The sequence below is a fragment of the Oryctolagus cuniculus genome, chromosome 1 (genome assembly GCF_964237555.1).
Source record: "Oryctolagus cuniculus chromosome 1, mOryCun1.1, whole genome shotgun sequence".
In the NCBI taxonomy this organism is placed as follows: domain Eukaryota; kingdom Metazoa; phylum Chordata; class Mammalia; order Lagomorpha; family Leporidae; genus Oryctolagus; species Oryctolagus cuniculus.
The window spans coordinates 100,812,140-100,837,045 of NC_091432.1; the positions used below are offsets into that span (position 1 = coordinate 100,812,140).

Here is a 24,906-nt window from a genome sequence, read left to right on the forward strand (position 1 = left end):
TAGGGAGAGACAGAGAGGGAGATCTTCTATCCACTGCTTCACTCTCCAAATGACTTCAATGGCCAGGGCTGGGCCAGGCCGAAACCAGGAGCCAGGAGCATCTTCCAGGTTTTCCAAGTGGGTACAGGGGTCCAAGTACTTGGGCCATCTTTTGTTGCTTTCCGAGGCCATTAGTAGGGAGCTGCATTTGAAGTGGAGAAGCCAGGACTTAAACTGGCACCTATGTGGGATGTTTGTGTTGTAAGTGGTGGCTTAACCTACTTTGCCACAGTGCCATCCCTAGTACTTTATATTCTTATAAAGTGTGCTGCCTTGCAAAAATTTTTTGAGGATAAATGAGATAAGGTAGGAAAAGTACTTGTCACACAGAGAGTGTACAATAGGTACTGCCCAGTACGTACCTAGATATGTTAGGTGCAAACTCAAATGCCCACATTTACTAAGAAAATGATGTTCATGTGTGGGGAGCAACTGAGACTAGACTAAATTACTGGAACTGCTAGGACTAATTCTATGCATCTGATCTCCCACAATATGGCGCTGAGTGACAGCAAACAACTTCTACACAGCTGCCTCACCAGTTTGATAAGCTGCAGGAGCTGATCCTGCTCCTGATTGGAGGAGAGCAGCGTGCTCGGCATGTGGGTAGCAGAGCATGGATTGGTGGAAGAGGACTATAAAGGAAGAGAGAGACAATATGCACCGGGGAACATCTGAGGAACCCCTGAGCAACCCCTGAGAGAGCCGGCTGATGGTGTGCCGCTCCTCCGCGGAAGTGGGGAAAGCGGCACCTCCGCGGAGGCGGGGGGCCGGCAGCTAACCCGGGATGGCGTCATTCCTCCGTGAGTGAGGGACCGGCAGCTAACCCAGGGAGAGCCGGGCAAAAAGAACAGCACAGGGTCCGGTGTCGTTCCTCCACGAATGGGGGAGTGACATTCATGAAAAATGTAGACTGAGTATAAGATGGATATAAGGGCCTAAGGGGACCATGACAAAGTAGAAGTTTCTAAAAGGGACACCCAATATCCAGAGTCATCTGATTATTATTCCAATGGAATTTGACCCTTGTGGTGTCAGATATTTCTGATTTTTTTTTGAAAAAGCCAATAACCTAGAGTTTTGTAAGAAATCCTCTGATTTAAAAAGTAAAGAGATTGCTATTGCTGTCAGGATTCACTTTTACCTTTGAATTTATTTATCTTCGGAATGAATTCTTCAAATTTTAGTTAGGCGTTTGATCTCCCCTTTCTACCTTCTACAGTAAAATATTCTACTTTTTTCTGCTTTTCTTGCAGCCAGGTGACCAATTGCTATTTAATGGAGTATGAAGATGAATGCTGTTTGCAAGTTCATGGTCATGTACTTGGAAAGAAGCTCCTTAAATTTCATCTCTTATTTGGAAGAAGCTCCTTAGATTTCACTTCTTATTTTCCTCTTCTTACTGATGGTAAGCTTGGTTGAACTATGGGTATGGGCTCATTACTTTTGAGACAGCTGGGAGTATCAAGATAGAAGGAGAGTTGCTTACACTTCTGCGTCACCTACTAGTCCATATTTATACAGAAAAAGAATTATCTAATTTAAGCCACTGTTTTTTGAACTCTAATAAAGCAGTAGGATCAATACTCTAAATAATATAATAAATGATTCAAAATTAAAGCAAAACAAAGGAAGCACTGTATATACTAAAAATATATTTGTGAGTTGAAAATGCTAATAAAATATTAATTTTTCAAAAAAATTACTAGACAGAGACACAGTTCAACTTTGGAGCACTGGAAAAATCAGACTTATATACAAAGCAAGATGGAGTGTACAGACTTTGGTATAAGAATTCAGATGACTTAGGTACCAACTGAAGACTTCCCTCCTCCTTTGCCTGGTGGCTGGCCATGCAACTGCTATGCCAGAAACTCTAGTGTGGCAACAGCCAAGACAATACATGGGGCCTATGACAGGTGTATTGCATGCTTGCTGGGTCTGATCATCTTTCAGGAGACATAGGGATGAGACAACCTGGGATGGGTGGTGCTCCTATAGTTGGGTACCCTCATTTTGTATCCATTGTGTCCTTTAAAACATCTAACCTTCATTTTATAGGTGAGGAAACTGTGGTTGAGGGAGATTAAATAAGTTCACTATAATAATTCATAGAATATGTATTCAAAGCTAAGCCCTTGCTTCCTTCTGCTGGCTGGCTATACTTTCTACTTCCTTGGTTGCCATGGTGGGCTGAATAGCACTGCTTTTTCTACTAAGGAAGATGAAGAGAAAAACAAACTCTGAGATCTCTGTTTAGCATTATTAGAAATGCTGGAAATAAAATCATGAATAAGAAATTCAAAGGGAGAAACTAAAAGGATAAAGTAGAAGAGGTACTTGATTATTAATGATGTATTTAACTTTAATTATATTTGAATAAGCCTAGAAATAACAAATGGTGTTTGGAGCATAATGTGCTGGAGCTTCCTACAATGCATTTTGATAAAAGAGGGGCTCATTAAACAGGAAGATTATCTGCTTATTTGCAGTGACAAATCATTACTTAAAATCATGGCTTTGAACGGCTTTGAATACATGGGAACCTGATCATAAACAGATTTTCATAATCCTTGCAAGATTAATAAATGATAATTACCTTATTCAACGGCAAAAGCCTTGGATTGAAGTATATGCCATTGTAACAATTTTTTGCTACTCATATTCTAAAATCAATCTTCATAATGTATTACTTACAATACATTCCCCATCCTTTCATAGTCACGACTAGACGTTCTTCATTGTAGAGCACAAAGTAATTCAAGTATTTCATGACTGTCAGTTGCTGCTTTAAAAAATCATATTTTGGGTTTTAGTTTGCTGGTGAGTTAGGGCCATTACTCAGTATCTGTTGACACTGTGACGCAGCAGCCTTGTTTTCTCTAGGTTAGATGAGCTACCATTTCAATATTGAAGTTTCAGGACACCAAAGAGCATATCTGAAATTACACAGTTGATGCCCTTCATAGAAATGGAAGGCCTAGAGACCATCTCTGAGTTGTATGTTAATAAAACCCTTCTCAAATGGAAAGGTCAGATTCACAGAGACTGCAGGATTTCAGCCATAAAATAGAATGTGGGAAGGCCTCTGCATTCGCGTTGGGAAAACCTTTACCCTGACACAGCCTTGATTATTACTGAGGGAAAACCAGAAAGAGTAATGTGAACACCAGGGCAAGGTTAGCCACAGGAGCAGTGGGAGGGAGGGGTGTTCAGCAGAAATGTCCCCAGGTGACAGACAGGCACGCTTTCAGTGATAACTGTGCAAAGTCCTCTACCTTCATTGCTCAGCATGAAAACCTCATACCAGTCTCTACTCCTAGGGAAACAGATGCCGAGCACTTAGACAATGGTTCTCTCTCCAACTCCTAGATCCCTTGTAAATTCTCTTTTCCTTAAGTCACAAATTCACATTCCTTCCTGGAAGTAAAACTCATCCCTACAGATTTTACAAAATATTTTATTATTCAAGATATTTATGTAGAACAGGGTCTAAGGAATTCTGCTTCTACTGCCAAAAAGCCTCTCATTTCTTATCCTGAATTTCAACTCTCATCTCCTCTCAGGTTCTTGGCCCATAGTACCTTTAATTTTCAATCCCCTCCCCCTTGGTTTTCCACTTTTCCATGATGAATTGCTTTAGAATTTCTGCCTCACAGAAATACAGTGTGATGACTTCATGAATTTTCATTTTTAATTTTCTTCTTTTTACAATATCCCAGAAATACAAGGGAACTTCACAGCCTATGTACAAAAATGGAATTAAAAACAGTTTATTTTGGTACAAAAAATTTTTTAAAACAAATGCATACAAGAGTCCTCAAAAAATTCATGGAAAAGATCAGGCATTTGGTGTAGCAATTAAGATGCCACTTGGGACATGTTCTTCAATCAAGGTACCCTTTTGTGGGGAGCAATCCGGACTAGACTAAGTTACTCGAATTAGGACTTATTCTGTGCATCTGCTCTCCCACAATATGGCGCTGGGAGAGAGGTAAGCAGCTTCCGCACAGCTGCCTCCAGTTCAACCAATTAACTGTAGGACTTGCTCCTGATTGGAGGAGAGCAGCGTACTCGGCGTGTGGGCAGCCGAGTTGGGATTGGCGGAGAAGGACTATAAAGGAGGAGAGAGACGGCATGCACCAGGAACATCTATGGGGAACATCTAGCTGAGGGAACCCGTGCAGCCCCCGAGAGAGCCGGCCGGCGGTGTGCCGCTCCCCTGCGGAAGTGGGGAATGCGGCCAGGGGGAACTGCCCTTCCACGGAGGTGGAAGGGATAGTAGCCAACCCGGGAAGAACCAGCAGCAAACCCGGGGAGGGCCGAGCAGACGAAAGAACAGCGCAGGGTCCTGTGTTGCTCCTCCACGAAGAGGGGGAGCGACACCTTTGGCATCCCATAGCTGAATGACTGGATTCAAGTTCTGGTTCCACTCCAAAATCTGGCTTCCTACCACTGTGCACTCTGATAGACTGCAGGAATGGCCCAAGTAGTTGTGTCCCTGCCACCTACATGGGAGACTCAGATTGAGTTACTGGCTTCTGGCTTTGACTTGGTCTAGCCTGACTGTTGAGGGCATCTGGGGAATGGACAGTGGATAGAAGATCTCTGTCTGTATGTTTCTCTCTGTATTTTTGTATTTCAAAAAACTTTTTTCCAAAGATCTTTTTAAAAAATTTATTTGAAAGACAGAGTTACAGAGAGAGAGAAAGAGAGAGAGAGAGATTTTCCATCAGCAGATTCACCTCAATGGCTAGGTTGTGCCAGGCTGAAACCAGGAGCCCAGAGCGTCTTCTGGATCTCCCATGTGGGTGCAGGGATCAAGCACTTGGGCCATCTTCTGCTGCTTTCCCAGGTTCATTAGCAGGGAGCTGGATGGGAAGTAGAGTAGCCAGGTCTCAAACTGCCGTGTGTACAGGATGCTGGCATCACAGGCAGAAGCTTAACCCACTATGCTGCAATGCTAGCCCCTCAAAAAACTTTTTTAAAGTAATAAAGTTCATGAAAAATGTGTACTATGGAAAAACTGTGGATTTCAGAATTTTTTGAATCAAAATAAACTTATCTTTGAATTCCTTTTCTCCATAAACTTTTTAAAAAATACTTTTGTGCCGGCGCCGTGGCTCAATAGGTTAATCCTACATCTTGTGGCGCCGGCACACCGGGTTCTAGTCCCGGTTGGGGTGCCGGATTCTGTCCTGGTTGCCCCTCTTCCAGGCCAGCTCTCTGCTGTGGCCAGGGAGTGCAGTGGAGGATGGCCCAGGTGCTTGGGCCCTGCACCCCATGGGAGACCAGGAGAAGCACCTGGCTCCTGCCTTCAGATCAGCGCGGTGCGCCGGCCGCAGCGTGCCGGCCGTGGCAGCCATTGGAGGGTGAACCAACGGCAAAAGGAAGACCTTTCTGTCTCTCTCTCACTGTCCACTCTGCATGTCAAAAACAAAACAAAACAAAACAAAACAAAACAAACAAACAAAAAAACACAACTTTTGTATTTCCTTTCTAACAAGCTTTCACTCATCTGGTCTGTTCCTATGAGCTTAGGCTTCCCATTCTTGATTTCTTTCATTTTTCAGGAAGTCAGGATTTTGGATCTTTACATGCCCAGGACTGGAGACCATGTGTTCATCCTGCCATACCCCTAAGAAGCAGAGACAGTTCTTTGGCCTTTCAGTGATTTATAACTTGAAAGGGAACAGAGCCTGGGCTTTTGCTTAGTCTCTTTTCATCCCAGTTTCCCCATTTTTAATTCAAAACCAGACACCAACCCTTCCCATCATCAATATTCAGATTCTATTCTACCACTTTGTTAATGATGAATCCAAATTCCGCTTCTGCTCCTGCTTCCCCAAGAAAGTCATGAGTATCTGTGGTGTCACAGGTAGGGGCCCCTCAGAGCACACAGCATGTCCCTTGGAAAATCTGGGATTATGTTTCCTCTGTTGATACTTTCCCCAGGCGAGCTCTGCTGTTTTCCCTCTATTCTTCCTAATTTTCTTGACATCCACAGCTTCCTCTCTTTGTTACCCAAAGCAGCTTTCCTTTTCTTTTCCTCTGAAGGAAAGTTGATGGGGTTTGTCAAATGAGGAGACAGGACACAGGAGCCTTCAGTCTAAGAGTGTGCCACTGGATAGCTACGCGCTCCCACTTTTATTTAGAGGGTACCAGCAAGTCTGCAAGCCAGCAGGCACGTAGGCAAGGTTATACATCAACTTAAGGGTTTGAGAGAAGGTATTTGGTCTGGTGGTCTGAGATAGGGATTAAAGCTGTGTTGTAAATTTTCAGACAGGTCCATTTAGATGCTCCTGCAAATTTACAGATTCCGGAAAATTAATGTCCATTAGCCCCCTGCTGCTCCCAATGCCACATTCCTTCGGGGCTGGTGTGCCCATCCCCCTCCTGTTTTGGTGTAAGCAGAAACTGCAGCCATGCCCCTAATTTCAGGGGTGTGTGCCCCCCTGAGAGGCATAGCTGTAGAGATGCTGCATAGCCTCTCTACAGAAAGTGGTGCCCAGCTCAGCACTCAGGCTATGGTTGCTGATTCTTCTCCATTGGAATGAGTGGGATTATCAACAAAATGTTTTTTTTAAAGATTTATTTATTTATTTGAACGGCGGAGTTACAGAGAGAGCGGGAGGGGGAGGGGAAGATATCTTCCGTTCATTGGTTCACTCCCTAAATGGTTAGAACAGTCAGGGCTCAGCCAGCCAGAGCCAGGAGTTTCCTCCGGGTCTCCCACATGTGTGTAGGGACCCGCGTACTTGGGCCATCTTTTTTTTTTTTTAAGATTGACTATTTAAAAGTCAGAGTTACACAGAGAGGAGAGACAGGGAGGGAGAGGTCTTCCATCTGATGGTTCACTCCCCAGTTGGCCACAACAGCCGGCACTGCGCCGATCTGAAGCCAGGAACCAGGAGCTTCTTCCAGGTCTCCTACATGAGTGCAGGGGTCCAAGGACCTGGGCCGTCTTCTACTGCTTTCCCAGGCCATAGCAGAGAGCTGGATCAGAAGAGGAGCAGCCAGGTCTAGAACTGGCACCCATATGGGACGCCAGCGCTTCAGGCAAGGGCTCTAACCCACTGCACCACAGCACTATTGGACCATCTGCTGCTGCTTTCCCAGGCATATTAGCAGGATGCTGGAATGGAAGTGGAGCAACTGGGCAGCTTTACCTGCTATGCCATAGCACAGCCCACTAACAGCTTTTCAACAGTACTCTTTTCACTGAAGAATTCTCTGACCAGGTGTTCTAATTAAAAAAAAAAATTCTCCATATCATTACTCATAAAATGAGGTTATTAGTACTTCATAGGGTTTCTGAGAGGATGAAAGGCAATAACAAACACAGAGCATTTAGCACAATAAAGTTTATCATCATCATCATTGAATGGAATCAGATTATGCAGTTTTTATCTCCTCTCGCTGGATCTCTGGGGCTATCTCCATTAACAGCGGAGTTGTCCAAGTTTGTTGCTCACTTTGAGCTCCCCAAAGGCAAGTTCTTCATGTTTATCCCTCCTTGTATCTCGAGCATCTGCCACAGTATAAAGCTCAGAGTGATGTTTGATAGAGCTTGAACAGTTCAGTCTCTTTGGCCTGGGAACGTTCTGATACATTCTGAAAGAGCACTGCATGTAGAGAAAAAGACTCAAAGAGGAAAACTAAGGCCCAGACCTGTCGCTGAAAGCTGTTTGTGTTTTTCTCACTGAAGAGTACTTTGCAGTGAGGGGGTGTCCTCTCTTATTTTTGGAACCGCAGTGCTTAACATTGTAGTGGGCACAAAAGGGATGCCAGGGTTTCTGACTGATGATAGATTTATTTCATTCATTTTATTTGTTAGCAACTTGATGTTTAATTGTTGAAACCTAGTAAGTTATTTATTTTAATAAATAACTTTAAAAAATAACTTTATCAAGCTATAATTCACCTATCGTACTTAATAAGTAACTTTGAATGTCAATTAAAATCTGAATGAGATCCTAACTATCATAAACCATCTACTCTGTGTACAATGGAACAAGATTAACTATAGAATACCTCTGCTTTGCACCCATACTTCTCTTTCTATTGTTTGAATAGTCACATGACTGATTGTGAATGGGAAGAACAATGGGTCTCCCTGGCTGCCTGGGATCAAACTTTGAATGATTCCTTCCCTGGATTCTCTGTTTCTCTTAGACACTGAGAAGTGTGCGTGGGGGAAGGACTGGACTAAAACATGCGAGCATGCCAGGGATGCGTTAATCTCACATCCTATCAGTCTGATCATCTTTAAACATTTCTTCATCAGTGGCTGAAGACCTATCTCATGGGAAAAGGCCAAAGATTGCAGGGCTCAGTTCTTACTGCTCTCAGCAATTGTCAGCCCCAGAGCTGTGCACCCAACTTAGAAGAGAAAAAACTCTGTATTAGCCCAGTGACCTTTCTTTAGAAGGCCATTCAGGCATGTACTCACCTTATGCTCTTTGAGCATGTTCCCAGGCAGGTGGGGGACTCCCTTGAACCCTAAATGATTTTACAGAATGGTTCTTTGAACCACATAGACAGCCACCCTCAAAAGAGTTATAGTAAACACAGTTTTTTGAATCTCATAAAAATTTTCTCATGAAATTTTAGTATTTAATACTGATTGACACCCTGGCTGGTGTCACCTTAATGTTGCTGTGTGTTCAAGTGTACCGTATCGCAGACTAGTCCATTACAAAATGCACTGCTTTTTTTTTTTTTTTTTGACAGGCTGAGTGGACCGTGAGAGAGAGAGAGAGACAGACAGACAGACAGACAGAGAGAAAGGTCTTCCTTTGCCATTGGTTCACCCTCCAATGGCCGCTGCGGCCGGCGCACTGTGCTGATCCGATGGCAGGAGCCTGGTACTTCTCCTGGTCTCCCATGGGGTGCAGGGCCCAAGCACTTGGGCCATCCTCCACTGCACTCCCTGGCCACAGTAGAGAGCTGGCCTGGAAGAGGGGCAACCGGGACAGAATCCGGTGCCCCGATCGGGACTAGAACCCGGTGTGCCAGCGCCACAAGGCGGAGGATTAGCCTAGTGAGCCGCGGCGCCGGCCAATGCACTGCTTTCTTTCCTCTATCCTGGTCCTTCCATAGGATGGTGATTGTGAAATGAGCTGGCCTTACATCAGGTCCTTTAGCTTGGCAGGCTTTCAAACTTTGGTGTAAGAAAAGTATCTTACAAGTGTCTGATTCCAATGATTACATATACATATATTACATATACATACAATATGACTCTTGATATAATCTGTTATTAATTTTGATCACTTCATGTTTTTGGTATATAACATGTTTTATTATCCGTGCAGCTGCTGTCTGTTAAATGTGAGGTTCTGAAATGATCTTTCAGGTTTGATATCTCTAATAAAGGGGTTCAGGAAGTATATCTGGAGCCTTCTCCCCACAAAAGTATGATCTGATTCGACTGAGTAAATTCATAAATAGAGCAGTATCTTTCTTAGGAAAGATCTTGCTTTTATTTTGCCCTCTCATACTTTGAGCTGTTTCTCGAACATACATAACTCTAAAATGGGAATAATGATTTCTGCCATGTTTCTTTGTAAGGGGTGAGGTAACTTAACAGTTTCATCCTGGTGTGTATAATACAACATGATGGTTCTGAAAAAGACCTTAGAAATCTATTCCAGCCACTTCCCTTTATATAAAGATGAAAAACTTGAGGCAAGATATGAAAAGAATTACCTACGGCTTCCTGTCATAAAATAAGACACTCTCTTTAATTGCCCTCTCTTGGTGATTGTTGATGTTACTATTGCCATTGTCAGCATCTTATCAGGTTTCTGCCTATTGTAGCACATCTGTGCATTCCACCCACTTGATGGAGTTAGTTCCCTGCCAACGTCTGTGAGTTTAAGCTAACTTGTGAGGGTGAGGAAGCTCAATAAATTCCCATCTCTTATGGAAAATGACCAAACTGATTAGCTCATCAGCTGTAAGGGTATTCTGAGATGCAGATGGCTACCTGGCTAAAGCCACATCAGAATTTCATGGACACAATTAGTTCCCTCCACTTACGGCCATTTAATTATATAACAGCAATTAAACCCCAGCCTACAACATTAAAATACGATTAGCCTTTTGCTAATAATACATAAGAAACATCAAGATGATTATGAGGGAGGAGTGAGAACGTCTGGAGTGCAAGAGGATTCATTTTCAGACTTTCTGCATTCACTTACAGAGGAATGGAATGAGCTGATGAGACACCTTGGCGATTTCTTGTGCGGATAAGAATGAGGAGTTCTATATCTCATATCTTTTCCTTGTGCTAAGGAATTTTTATAAAATATGAAGTGCTGTTCTAGCTCAGATACCAGTCAAAAGGGACTGTTCAAGCAGTGCTTCAAGAAGTTAAAACAACTGGCATTATTCAGCTTGAACAAAAGACACTTGAGAGTACTAGAGAATTTTCTACTACCTGCATGGATTTTCTAGTTAGGCTAATGATAAGCTACATTCTACTTCTACTGAAGCCAGGATAAATTAAAATTTCAGTGGGTTGTGGGCTTAAAATGCATTACTATTAATTGAGGGCAATTTTATCCTGAAATCTTGGTTGAAAAGGAGAGAAATCCAAATCAAATATACTTAAGTGAAAATTAGTTTTTAAGCTGAAAAAAATCATGGGTTATTGACTTGAGGGAATGCTTGATTTAGGTCGTCAGTCATGTTATCAAGACCCAGTTTCTTCCCTCTCCATTTCCTGGCTGATTTTTCTTTTTCTCTATCCTTCTCTCTCCTTCTTCCCACCCCTTGGTCTAATTTATTGAGATGAAATTCATATGCATAAAATGAACCATTTTTAAGTGAACAATTCTATGGCATTTACTACATTAATGGTGTTGCACAGCCATTGTCTCCCGCCTAGTTCCCATTTTCATCTCCAACATAAAGCCCCTTATTCATTAAGCAGTTTCTCTCTATTCTTCCCCTCCCCTCAGCCTCTGGCAACCACCAACCTGTGTTCTGTCAATATCGACGTTTCTGTGCTGCATTTTTCATATTACTGGCGACCTTTTGTGTCTGTCTTCTGTCACTTAACATGATGATTTAGAGGGTCATCCACATTGTAACATGTGTCCACACTTAATTCCTTTTTATGGCTGAATATTTCATTGTAACTGTAGACCACAATGTTTATCTTTTTGTCTGTTGATGTTTGAGTTGTCTGGTTCCTTCTAGTTATTGTGAATAGTATTATTATGAACATGTGTATACATGTGTGAGCACTTGTTTGAATACCTCTTCTTAATTCTTAGGGCACATACATAGTAATGGAATTGCAGGATCATCTGATGACTGTTTTGTAGGTTTTGGGAAACCTACAAATTTTTCCACAGTGATCGGACAATTTTACATTCTCACCAACAATATACAATAATCCAATTTTTTCCATAATCTCACTAGCATTTCTCTGGTGCCTCCCACTCCCCCATTTTTTTAAATTTATTTGACAGGTAGAGTTATAGACAGTGAGAAAGAGAGAGAGACAGAGAGAAAGGTCTTCCTTCTGTTGGTTCACCCCCCAGATGGCCGCCTTAGCCGGCGCACTGTGCCGATCTGAAGCCAGGAGCCAGGTGCTTCCTCCTGGTCTCCCATATGGGTGCAGGGCCCAAGCACTTGGGCCATCCTCCACTGCCTTCCCGGGCTACAGCAGAGAGCTGGACAGGAAGAGAAGCAACCGGGACTAGAACCTGGCGCCCATATGGGATGCTGGAGCTGCAGGCGGAGGATTAACCAGTGAGCCATGGCACCGCCTCCCCACCCCCCCTCCCCCACTTTTGATTCTAGTCTTTCTAGTTGGAATGGAGTGGCAGCTCATTATGTTTTTGATTTACGTTTTTCTAGTTAGTAATAATGTAGTTTTCCATGTGCTTGTTGACCACTTATATATGTTCTTTGGAGAAATGCCTTCTTTATTTATAGAAGCTGTGTCCTCTTTTAGGCTTTTACCATAATGACCAACCAACTATCTTAGTTTTCCTACAACTGAGGGGTTTTGAAGTATGCAGGACTTTAGATTTAAACCAGTGAAGTCCTAGGAAAACTGGGACTAGTTGGTAATCCTGGTGGTGGGAAAAATGGCTCTTGGTATCATGGACTTGTAAGTTTTTACATTTTAGGCATCAGAACAAGAAATAGCATAACTTTTCATAATCCCAGTAACAGTCTTGGTGACTGGCTTTTCAGATTGGCCTGATTTGGAAATAATTTCTGTAGACAGAATGATGAGTTACTTAGACTAGATTGGTTAAGCCACTTGCCTACCTTGAGTGGAAAGATTAGCTTCCTCTCAAAAAGTAGTAACGGACTAGGATTACTATGGAATTCAGGAAGTGATTTCTCAAATATGGAGACTCTGATCAGATTCATTTATGTTTATCACAAGCAACTACATGCATGAGCTATTGTGCTTGATGCTTGCACATGGATTATTTCACTCAGTTCTCCTAACGACTGGGCAGATATTGATACCTCAGTAATAGAGAAGACAAAATTGAACCCTAAGAAACTTCAGTTATATATATTCAAAGTCACTAAATAAACAAGTGCTGGAGATGGGTTAACTTTTAGTATAGCATATTATAAAAAAAAGAATTTTCCAACAACAGGGAAAGTTAAACTTTAGAAAGAAGTTTTAAAGAAGTGTCCTGCAGAGGACTTTGTGTCAGTCAACACCCAGTAAAGAAAATAAACCACGCCAGTTATCTTATGAGAGAATTCAATGAAAGAACTTTAGTAAGCAGACAGTTAGATATTTAAAGGCAAAAGAGACTCTGAAGTGATATAGGTATAGCAGCCCCTCGAAGAAGCTACTACATGTTGAGCATCTCTCATTCAAAACTATGAAATCTGACACGTTCCAAATTCCAAAACTTTTTAAAGCATCAACTTGATGCCAAAAGTAGAAAATTCCATAGCTCACCTCATGTGACTAGTTACACTCAAAATGCAGGTACACTGAAAATACTGTATAAAATTAGATTCAAGCTATGTGTGTAGGGTGTTTATGAAACTTAGGTGAATTTCATGTTCAAACTTGGGTGCAGTCCCTAAGCTATCTCATTATGTATATGTAAATATTCCAAATACCCCTCCCCCCAGTCTAAAATCAGAAACACTTCTGTTCCCAAGCCTTTATGGATATTGAGCCTCTAGAAATGGAGAAACAGAGGCAAGAAACTGAGGTTATTAGGATCTAGAATTTAGGATAAGAGGCCCCAGATAGTTGAAAGGCGCTGGCATCTCAAAGGGCTTCCAGTAAGGCTGGTTGAGGGAGTGTGGGGAAACCTTGAGACTGCCACCAGCAACTGCTGACTGAACAGAAAGCCAGCAGGAAGGAGGCAGAGAGCCTCCTGCAGCCGTCTTGTCTCCCCTTAGCAACTCCTGTTGGTCAAGTGTGGAAGTGCACAGGCTGGCAAACCAGAAATGTGTTTTGCAGGGTCCCAGTGCCAGCACTGCAAAGCAGAGTATAGTGGGATTGGTCAGGAATTGAAAGATAATGGCTTAATTACCAACATTGCCTTTAAAAGTGGGAAGCTCCTATGTATTAGTGTACACCATAAGACTGCATACATAAAATTAGAAAGATGTTAAATGCTTTTATTTAAACAATGCCAGGGGCTTGTTTTCTGAACTTAACCTTAGTTTTGTAGATTTAAAGAATTAGCATCAGGTCTGCCTTCATTTGCACAGATGATCACCAGATTTCTCTCCAGTCCTACCCCAGATAACATCAAGCTTGAAACTTTGAATTCATTTCCATCCTGTAATTTATCCAAGTCTTGCTGAAAACTGATATGGAAAGATCAAGAGCTTTGATATCAAAATGATGTGGATTTAGTCTGGCCTCTGCCATTTTGTTTGTGGTTTAACTTTGGGTGAATGAATCTTAATTTCCTCATCATTTAAATGGACATGGATATGCATATCTATATCACAGGGTTTTTCTAAGGTTTGTAAGAAGTAATGTATAAAAAGCATCTGGCATGCTGTCTAGCACAGCACTGATACATAATATAAACATTTTCCATTCTATGTCCCTTTTATTCAACCCGTCTACTTGAGATCAAATCGTGAATTTCAGATCACCCTTCTGAATTCAAAATTGCACTTTTGCAATGGCAACAAGGATTAGATAGGCATGAGTGTCTTCCATACGATTTCCTTCAGCCCTACCTTAAAGCTGTCTCAAGCAATCAAAGGATCTAAGCAGCAGTGTGATGGCTTACTATGTAGTCTGCTTCAAGATAAGTTCCCTGTTTTCTCCTTCCAACGAGGCTCCCCTCTCTAGGCTTCCCTCTAAGTTGCATGTCTGACAAAGGGGCTAGCTTTTGTCTTCTTCTTCCCTGAGCTGCTTGAAGATTTATTTATTGAAAGTTGAGGCTCATCTTCAAACTATGCATTGTGGGCTTTGGTGCATTGTGTATTCGAAGCATACACTTACAAAGAATGGTTGATAACATTTCCGAACTAAAAGAAGCATCTACTCCTTGGGATATGTGGGATGGGGTAATGCTGGCAGAGATGGCAAGTATCCGTTGGGTTGCTTTATAATGAAATGAAACTCAGCAAATCACTACATAGATCCAAGTCTTGGGTACCTATTGCAAAGCATGCTCTGCAGAGTAACTGAGAGAGATGGTTGCTTTATTTTTGGGAAATGACTAATTGGATCAAAATTTACCTTTTCTTTATCAGAGAGTATAAGATTACAGAGCATCTCCTGTACCCTGCTGTATTATTCAGGGTTCTCCAGAGAAAGAGAACCCACAGGACATATATGGATTATAAAGAGATGTCAAAAGGTTCATGGGAAAATGGAATCAAAAGATACATTTATCTTCTTGCAAACTCTCATTTTTTGAAAATCTGTGCCTAGTTTTTTCATAAGGCACATGCTCCATGAAATTTTGAAGACCACTTCCCCCTCCCCCGCCTTGGATAAGAGGGGACTTATTCTGAGAATTGGCTTTCTCCAATATGCAGGCTGAGAAGTCACACGATGGTGCGCCATCTGTAAACTGCAGAACCAGGAAAGCCTGTGGAGTAATGCAGTCTGGGTCTGAAATGCTGAGAACCAGGGGAGCCAGTGATGTGACTCATTCTGAGTCGAAAGACCTGAAGAAAGGAGGGTGGGGACAGGGCTGGCAAATCTGGAGCTTTGATGTCAGAGGGCACTAGGCAATGGATGTGCCAGCACCAGGAAAGAGGGAGAATTTGGGCTTCCTTTGCAGTTTTGTGCTAGCTAGGCCCTGAATGGACTACATGGTGCCCATCCATGCTGGTGAGGGTGGATCTTCTTTACTCAGTCTACTCATTCAAATGTTAATCTCTTCTAGAAACATGCTCACAGACAGACCCAGAAGCATAATTTTATCAGTTATCTTGGCATCCCTTAGCCAGTCACATTGACACATGAAATTAATGATTACATCTGCCTTTTGCTTAAGCAGCACAGATGCAGTATGTGTCCCTCGAGTTTCTACAAATACAGGGAGTGTGTTTGTGTGTGCGGGGTTAAGAGGGGGTAAACTGTTCCCCACAGGTTCCTATAGAGCAAGATTTTACATGTGCTACCACCATGGCTTTTCCAACCAAAAAATACATCATGGAGTTAAATGCACATGGCTTCAGTATCCCAAAAGTCTTTTGCCACACAGAGTTAGTAACCTGTGAAAACTCAAATTTAAAACAAAATCTTCCTTAATGTAAGGGCATAAGAGTGGGTCAACGCTCTAGCTGTACTCCTTTTCAACAGCCTGCTTCCTTTTTATCTTTTCTATTTATTTCTTCTTGAATTTTTATCATTTCTTTGAATCAAAATGCTTCCTGCACTGCAAACTCAGTATGATACTTTTCAGCCTCGATTGAATTTTTACAGCAAGTCATAAACCCTTGAAAATAAGATTTATAATGGAATCGCTCATAGCTAGTGTTGCCAGATAGGCCTTCTAGTAATACTGGATAGCAATATTCTCCAAATCTAATACTCTGTAGATTTTTTTCTTGGTCTGATTCATGGTGACCCAATTCTTTTTCTAACTTCTTCACTACTAAAGCTGTGTCTAAGACTGGCAAAGTCAAATGCCCCTTGGAAATGTCTGGGTCACATTGGAATCTAGCAGAACATAACAGTTAATTCCTGTGGGCAATGACCATGAATGGTGGGGTCCCAGAGAGAGATCAGCCTCTGGAATGAGGTAGGCTTGGGATAGGGAGAGGCATAGCCGGCTATGAATTTTGGGGCTACACTACTTGAGTTAGCAGAACCCAGCAGGAGAGAGTATTTCCAGGTAAGCAGACAGGCTGCCCTGATAGGTGTGCAGAATACAGTGATGGAGAGCCAGGAAGCATGCATAGGAATCTTCATAGGAGATTCTCCTCAGGGAGGTCTGATAGCAGGCAACAAGGTTGCAGACCCTGGCTATGGTGCTTGGCTAGCTATTAACAACTGGAAAACATAAATATACATATGAGTGTTCTTTGAAAACTTCATGGAGTATGGAATTAAACAATATACTTACTTTGGTGCAAAAATTCTTGAAATCCATGCATAAGTTTTTCATAATGCACATTTTCTTTGAATTTGTAAAGACGCCTCATATGCATAGATTTCACATTTTTTTTTGCACCAAAATAAACTTTCCTTTCTATTCTAGTTTTCCATAAACTTTTTAAAGTGCCCTTGTATTTGGTCTTTGCCCCCAGTTCCTGATGCAGAGTTTCAGAAATTGGGACTTCCTGAGCGACAGAGGTGTTCTTTGTTACTCTTTTGGAGACCCTTTCCACAATACTTGCACTTCTGAGAATGTGATGAACCAAAAAATTCCCACAGAGAATTTCAAGGGAGAAGCTGGCAACACACTGTGGTTAGAGGGCCAGAATTTCAGCCCAATCCTCAACAGGGGCTGGGAAAGAAGGGGTGCTAGAGATTGAGCTCAACCACCAGTGCCTATGATTCGATCAGCCATGTCTATGCCATCAGACTCTGATAAAAGTTGATTCATTTGAGAAGCAGGGTGACAGAGTGAGAGGGACAGAGAGGGACAGAGAGGGACACAGATATATATATATATATATATATATATATAGAGAGAGAGAGAGAGAGAGAGAGAGACCTGTGCTCCTCTTCCCAATTAGCTGTAACAGCTGGGGCTGAAACAGGCAGAAGCTTAATGCTTTCCTAAGTTGTAGCATTTATAATAAAACTGTAATCCTAACTACTGTTTTTTTTTTAAGATTTATTTATTTATTTGAAAGTCAGAGTTACACACAGAGAGAAGGAGAGGCAGAAAGAGAGAAGTTTTCCATCCACTCATTCACTACCCAATTGGCTGCAACAGCCGGAGCTGCGCCGATCTGATGCCAGGAGCCAGGAGCTTCTTCCTGGTCTCCCATGTGGGTGCAGGGACCCAAGGACTTGGGCCATCTTCTACTGCTTTCCCAGGCCACATCAGAGATTGGACTGGAAGTGGAGCAGCTGGGAGTTGAACTGGCACCCATTATTGGGTTTTACTGAGTTCTTTCAGTCAGTTTAGCAAATTACTAAACCTGAGGACAATCTATGAGAGTGCCTGAATTTGTAATTGACCAGAGAGTAGGGTGGTTGTCCTGGGTACTCCATTTTTACCTGGCATCTTGTGGGATTGAGTCATTAACCTATGGAATCTGTGCTAAGTCCAGGCAGTTAGTGTCAGAATTGAGTTTCACAGTGGAACACCCAGTTGGTGTCAAAGAATTGGAGAATTTGTTGCTTGGAAAATGATGCAAATGTTGTAGAGAGGAGAGTATGATTGAGAGTGAATCTCAAAGAGGACAGTCTGGAATCAAATTCTAATTCTGCTGTTTGCTACATATAGAGTGGCAGGAAATTTCTATTTTCCCATTTACAAATGGGCACAAAATATTTGATAATTGGTTGCATTTTCTCTTTTTTAATAAAATCTGACATGCAATGAATGAGTCAAGGGCTCTGTACACATAGTAGATCATCTACGAAGGAACTAAACGAGGCGCTAAACCCATAGTTGAGGCTAGAGCCACAGGGAAATGTGTATTGGTCCTAAATGGAATTACAAAGCCATCCGAATCCCTTTATTACCTTCTCTCTAAGATCAGGATTGAAGCCTCCATACTAACCTTAGGGTACCCTCTTGTGGGAAGAAGGTTATAGAAGCTGGGCGTGGGAAGGGTCTGGCTTACACAGTGTAGCCGATGGGTGAAGAGTTCAGACTGGGTTCTGAGACTGCCTGGGTTCTAATCCTACTATGTTCGAATAGGTTGCTCTCTAATCCAGGTGTGGCAAATTAATGGCTATTGTAATAGTATTGTGAGGTACAGCATTTGAAGTCGATTAGGCCACGAGAGCTTCTCCCTCACAGATGGGAAAAAGGCCTTTATAAAAGAGGCTTCACATCGTGTGCAGCTCACTAACCAAGATGTGGGTGTGCAGCCCTCCCCCCCTCCTGATTGTGCCCCAGCAGTGTGTCATCCTGGAAACAGATAGTAGTCCCCCAAGACAACCAAAAGTGCTCATGACCTCGAACTTGACCTCTCAGCCTCCAGAATGGTAAGAAACAAATTGCTGTGCTTTATGAATTTCCCTGTCTCAGGTGCAAAAATGTGTATTACAGCATTATTTATTGTGTGTTATAGTAACACAAATGGGCTAAGACTAATCCCAAGTGTCTTTACCAGTGTGATATGGGGCAAATTTATTTTTCTGATTTTGAGTTTCATCATCTATAACATGGAACTAAGGGCCATACTGACCTCAAAGGTTGTTAAGGGTATAACTTGAGAATGTACCAGCATATGACCTATAACATAGGAATTAATCAATATGTGTGGCTGTATGTTATTGCTATCTTACTATTATCATGCTTTAGTGAGAGAACTAGCTCAGTGGTTTGAGGTTGTGCTGTCAGAAAAAAAGCAGTTGTAGGTTGGGAACTTCTTAAGAATCTGTAGCTGCTTCCCAGAAAACAAGAGCCCATGAGGAAGGATGAAAAGAGCAGCTGTCTCCCTAGAGCAGCTCCAATTCATCCCAGAATGAATGTGAAATTTGAAAGGTAGAATCTGAGACACCTAAAAGAGTTTCCCATTGTTCATCACGTCTTTTCAGGACCTGAAAGCACAATTTCTTTCCGCTGTGGCTTTGTCCATTTTCCAGTTGCGAGCTGCAGTCGGCCCTGCCTGAGGTTGAAGTGCTGGGGAAAGAGCCCAGCGCCTTGTTAACCCTGTTTGAACATAAAGGACGAAGGGGTTGACACAATTCTCTGGGTGGGCTGAGTGAGGTGATAAAAGGCCTCTGCCTTTGACTTGCCTGTCCTTTGGGAGAGGTTCAGAGAGAGGTCTCTCTGAGCACGGGAAAAGGAAGAGAAAATTGCCTCAGCTCAAAAGATCATCATGGATTGATGACGGGTTTGTTTAACTCTTCACATGTAATTTAGTGCTTGATGCCTACCAAAGGCCTCTGGAGAGGGTTTTTATAAAAGATTCTAAAGGAGACAGGTAAAAAGCAGATGTCTCAATTTCTTCCTATGTTTGCAGGCCTTTGCAGAGCCTCCTTCTCATCAAATGAGAGCAATGCCTAGCTTTGTAGAGCTTATCATGGGAAAGCTATTGAAAGATTGTGCAGACTTTATGTAGAACGTTAAGTTACAGCTGGAAGAACTTTTAGAAACACCTCGTATTGAATCTGTGGATCTTCCGCTGAGCAACCTGAGGCCCAGAGAGAGAAGCTTGCCTGAGATCACCTGGCTCATTGAAATTAGTTTATAGCACAGTTGGGAAAAGTAGCCTGTTGATACAAGTGTTTTTCTAAAACTTGAAAATTTCGCTGCATTGTATTTGTTTAAAACACAGAGAAACAGAAAAAGATAGATTAACCTCTCTTTCGCTGATTCACTCATCAAATACCCCAACAGCTGAGGCTGGACCGGGTCAAAGCCAGGAACTGGAAATTCAATCTCAGTCTTCCACATGGACGCCAGAGGCCCAAGTGCTTGAGACATCACCTGCTGCCCCCTAGGTTGTGTATTAGCAGGAAGCTGGAATTGGGAGCAGAGCCAGGACTTGAACCCATGTACTTTGATATGGGATGTGAGCATCTCAAGTGGTGCCACTTTAACTGCTAACCCAAACACAGGTGTACTTCACTGGAGAGTGAAAAGCCATTGATGGCCTGTAGCAGGACAGTCGGATCCTGGTCAGGCACTCACTGGCCTCCTGCAGAAACGGAAAGGCTGTAGGAATCTCTCTGTACATACTGGGATGGGTCAGTTACCTCCAGGGTCCTTTCCTACTGTGACCCTTTCTCGGATTCGGTGGAAAAACATTGTTTTTTCTCTGCCATTGGTTCTTTGATTATCTTTAAAAGCTTCAGGTAAGCAAGGGCAGCATTTGAAGGCTGGTTGATGTTCTCCTTATTCAGCCTGAAGGCTATGTACAGCTCTGGCAGTTAACCTCATAAATTAAGGTCTTTAAAGAGAGACATGTCAGTTTTTGTCTACCTAGGAACCTAGGAAGTTCTTGCGATTGAGTATTTGCCTAGGGAGGCTTCATTTAGTATAGAACAAGAGAGATGGAGGCCAGGGAACATTCCATGTCTCCTCCTTGTGGTGATTTATGTTTATCTTCAAAGAGATGTGCCCTGTCACGTATACTGCCCAGGCTGTGCAGTGTACAACTCCAGGGTCACAAGCCTCAGGTATTAATGGACTCCTAGTGTGCAGTGCTGGTAACCTGGTCCTGAATGTCACTGAGATGCTGCAGTTTGAGAAACTTCTGAATTTCAGCAATGCTGGGGCTATTTCACCATCTCTGTGCCTTTTGGAGTCTTAGCCCCAGCTCTGCTCTCCTGAGATTTCCAGGGGACATCAAACCTGGGTTCATCTTTTCTGGGTAGCAATCAGGAGCTATTCTCCTCTACTCTTACTTGTCATTTCAAAATGGTCTTGATCTGGATATGGTGTACCTACCCAGAATATTGGCATTTATAAGGGTATACCTGGAGACAAAATGACAGCCTGAGAGAGTTTTCCATGGTGCTGGGAATAGGAGTACTCGGGAAGTCCCAATTATGACTGTCCCTTCTGCTCTCTCCCTGGCTCCTCCCCCTTGGCATGCTTCAGTCATGGGAGAGAGAGTTGCCCAATTGGCTCCCAAACATCTGTTTCTGATTTTGCAGCCTTCCACCTGTGAGCAGGGCTTCCCCTTTAGTTATCTCTGACAACCTAATTCATGAGCTCTTCATCTTTCAGGTGAAATTGATCATAGAAATATTCTCTTTCCTCTCTTTATGAAAGCTGGAAAAGGATAGCTTTTCTTTGTTCATATTTTTAAAACATATTGATTTATATAAGAACAGATTTCATGTATTTTATATTCACACATGACTTGCCCCAAATGGTAGAGTTAGAAACATACCAGGGGACTCCAATTTAATCCCATCAAGGTGGCATGTACCAATGCCATCTCACTAGTCCAAGTGATCAATTTCAGTTCACAATTGATCATAATGAAAGGACTAAGAGTCAAAGGGAGCACATAAACAAGTCTAGTACCTGCTAATACTAACTGATAGAATAAATAAAGGGGAGAGTGATCCAACATGGGAAGTGAGATACTCAGCAGACTCATAGAATGGCAGATGTCCTAAACAGCACTCTGGCCTCAGAATCAGCCCTAAAGGCATTCGGATCTGGCTGAAAAGCCCATGAGAGTATTTCAGGCATGGAAAGCCAAGACACTCTGGAAAAAAAAAAAAACACCCACACACAAAAAAACAAAAACCTAAATGAAAGATCTCTGTGAGTGAGATCCCAGTGGAAAGAACAGGTCTTCAAAGTAGGAGGTACCTTTCTCTGAAGGGAGGAGAGAACCTCCACTTTGATTATGACCTTGTCTAAACAAGATAAGAGTCAGAGAACTCAAGGGGCTTCCATAGCCTTGGAAACTCATGACTGGTGCATAGGGAGATTACTGATGCCATAAACAGGAGTGTCAATTTGTAAAGTCAACAACAGGAGTCACTGTGCACTTACTCCTCATGTAGGATCTCTGTCCTTAATGTGCTGTACATTGAGGCTTAATGCTATAACGAGTACTCAAACAGTATATTTCACTTTGTGTTTCTATGGGGGTGCAAACTGTTGAAATCTTTACTTAATGTATACGAAACTGATCTTCTGTAAAAAAAAAAAAAAAAAAAAAGAAGAAGAAGAAGAAGAAATTCTCAATTCCCACCTTGACTCTCGCTGGGATTAAACATGACAATAGGTCTGATCTGATTTCATCATCATTTAAAAAATCATCTATTATTTTTCACTTTATGTTTCTGTGTGGGAGCAAACTGTTGAAATCTTTACTTAATGTATGCTAAACTGATCTTCTGTATATTACGATAATCGAAAATGAATCTTGATGTGAATGGAAGGGGAGAGGGAGTGGGAAAGGGGAGGGTTGTGGGTGGGAGGGACGTTATGGGGGGGAAGCCATTGTAATCCATAAGCCGTACTTTGGAAATTTATATTCATTAAATAAAAGTTAAAAAAAAATCTATAAACATAATAAAATTCCCACCCCCTTCTCCTTCCTTTCTTATTTTTCTTTTAATTTTTATAATATGCTTTCAGTTTATTTTCTAATCACAAACTTAATCCCCCAGTAAATAAAGAATTCAACAAATAAAAAGTAGGAAGACCACTGTTCATTAGGAGTGTAGACAAGGGCTATAATAAAAAATCAAACCTCAAGATTTTACTTTTACTTTAATTAACATTACATTTTTTGTACTCTGTATATTAGCTACTACATATCAGAAAAAATTTTTCTTTTTGGGATTGGCTTATTGCACTAAATATAATGGTCTCCAATTGCAACCATTTTGTTGCAAAGATAGGATTTTATTTTTTATGGCTGAGTAGTATTCCACCACACACACACACATTTTGTTTATCCAGTCATCAGTTGATGGACATATGGGTTGATTCCATATCTTAGCTGTTGTGTGTTGAGCTGCCATAAACATGGAAGTGCAGGTAACTCTTTCATGTGCTGATTTCATAGGATAATTTTTTCAAATGGACCTTAAGTGGTGTTTGTGCTGATAATGTTTTAATTTAAAAATACTATTTTAGATTTAGTTTTCTTAAAGGCAAAAGAACAAACTCCAGGAATGAAGAAGAGTAGGACTAACAAGACAGTTTAAAAATCTTCACTTAATGCATACTAAACTGATCTTCTGTAAAAAAAAAAAAAAAAAAAAAAAAAAAAGAAATTATCAATTCCCAACTTGACTCTCACTGGGATTAAACATGACAATAGGTCTGATCTGATTTCATCATCATTTAAAAAAAATCATCTATTATTTTTCACTTTATGTTTCTGTGTGGGAGCAAACTGTTGAAATCCTTACTTAATGTATACTAAGCTGATCTTCTGTATATTACGATAATCGAAAATGAATCTTGATGTGAATGGAAGGGGAGAGGGAGTGGGAAAGGGGAGGGTTGTGGGTGGGAGGGACGGTATGGGGGGGAAGCCATTGTAATCCATAAGCCGTACTTTGGAAATTTATATTCATTAAATAAAAGTTAAAAAAAAAAGGCCCATTATCAAGAAAACATCAGCTAAAAGAAACAATTGAAAAGGAACCTGGAATTTAGATTTTTATCTGTAGTTATTTTCATTTTATGTGAAAAGCAGAGAAACAGGGAGCAAAGGGAAAGAAGAGAGACTTTATGTCCACTGATTAATTCCCCAAATGCTTCTAACAGCTGGGAATTGGCTAGATTGAAGTCAGGAGCCAGGACCTCACTCTTTTTTTTTTTTTAAAGATATATTTATTTTACTTGAAAGTCAGAGTTATACAGAGAAAGGAGAGGTAGAGAGAGAGAGAGAGAGAGAGAGAGGTCTTCTGTCCTCAGGTTCACTGCCCAACTGGCTGCAATGGCCAAAGCTGCACTGATCTGAAGCCAGGAGCTTCTTCCTGGTCTCCTACGTGGGTACAGGGGCCTAAGGGTTTGGGCCATCCTCTGCTACTTTCCCAGGCCATAGCAAAAAAGCTGAATAAGAAGTGGAGCAGCTGGGACTTGAACCGGCATGCATACGGGATGCTGGCACTGCAGGCGGTGGCTTTACCCACCACACCACAGCACCAGCCCCAGGACCTCACTCTTGATCTCCTATGTGTGTGGGAAGGACCCAAGTACTTGAGCGATCACCTGTTCATTAGCAGAACAGGAACACATTATCAGGAAGCTGAATTTGGAGAGTAGAGGCAGTACAAATCCAGCCATTCCAATATGGGTTGCCAACTTCCTTAGCAGTGTCTTATTTGCTGTGCCAAATGCCCACTCCAGGAAGCTTATACAACAGAGTATTGAGCTTCTATGTCAAGTGACAGATACATGTAGGCTTTCTAGTATCAGACAGCTGAGGGGACCCCTACTTAGGCAGGTTGTTATGGGGCTTTTATCACATGGAAAGAAAATACCAGCCACAAAATAGACAAGGGACGCTGTCTCAGGACGCAGTAGAGCCACAGATCACTGACCTCCGCTTAAAGTTCCTGTGAACCACTCAGGCATTCAGTGCAGTGAGGTGCCATCTTATAGGGGAGGTAGAGCTAACACTGTTTTATCCTGGAGCGGGGGCTTCTGAAAAAAACTATTCAATGTCTGGATAGAGTAGGATTCAACCAAATAGAACTAATAATTAACGTCTCTTTTGCTTATTTCCTATCTCAAAAATGAGTAGGTATTATTAACAAGAGTAGATCTGTACTTCAGGGTTGTTGTGTGCATTAAAGTTAGGTCGACATTACATGTG

General features: G+C 41.9%; 1 protein-coding gene and 1 pseudogene across 1 annotated transcript in view; one reads left to right on the forward strand and one right to left on the reverse strand.

The window, feature by feature from the left end:
- Window positions 1–3,935, forward strand: part of DDX10 (DEAD-box helicase 10) — a 407,034-nt gene extending 403,099 nt beyond the window's left edge. Inside the window, exon 21 of the transcript XR_011390521.1 lies at window positions 1,296–3,935. The gene's annotated coding sequence lies outside the window, so the exon portion shown is untranslated. The remainder of the gene's footprint in view (window positions 1–1,295) is intronic.
- LOC108178198 (armadillo repeat-containing protein 1-like) overlaps window positions 1–24,906 on the reverse strand; it is a 138,100-nt pseudogene that overhangs the window by 38,306 nt on the left and 74,888 nt on the right.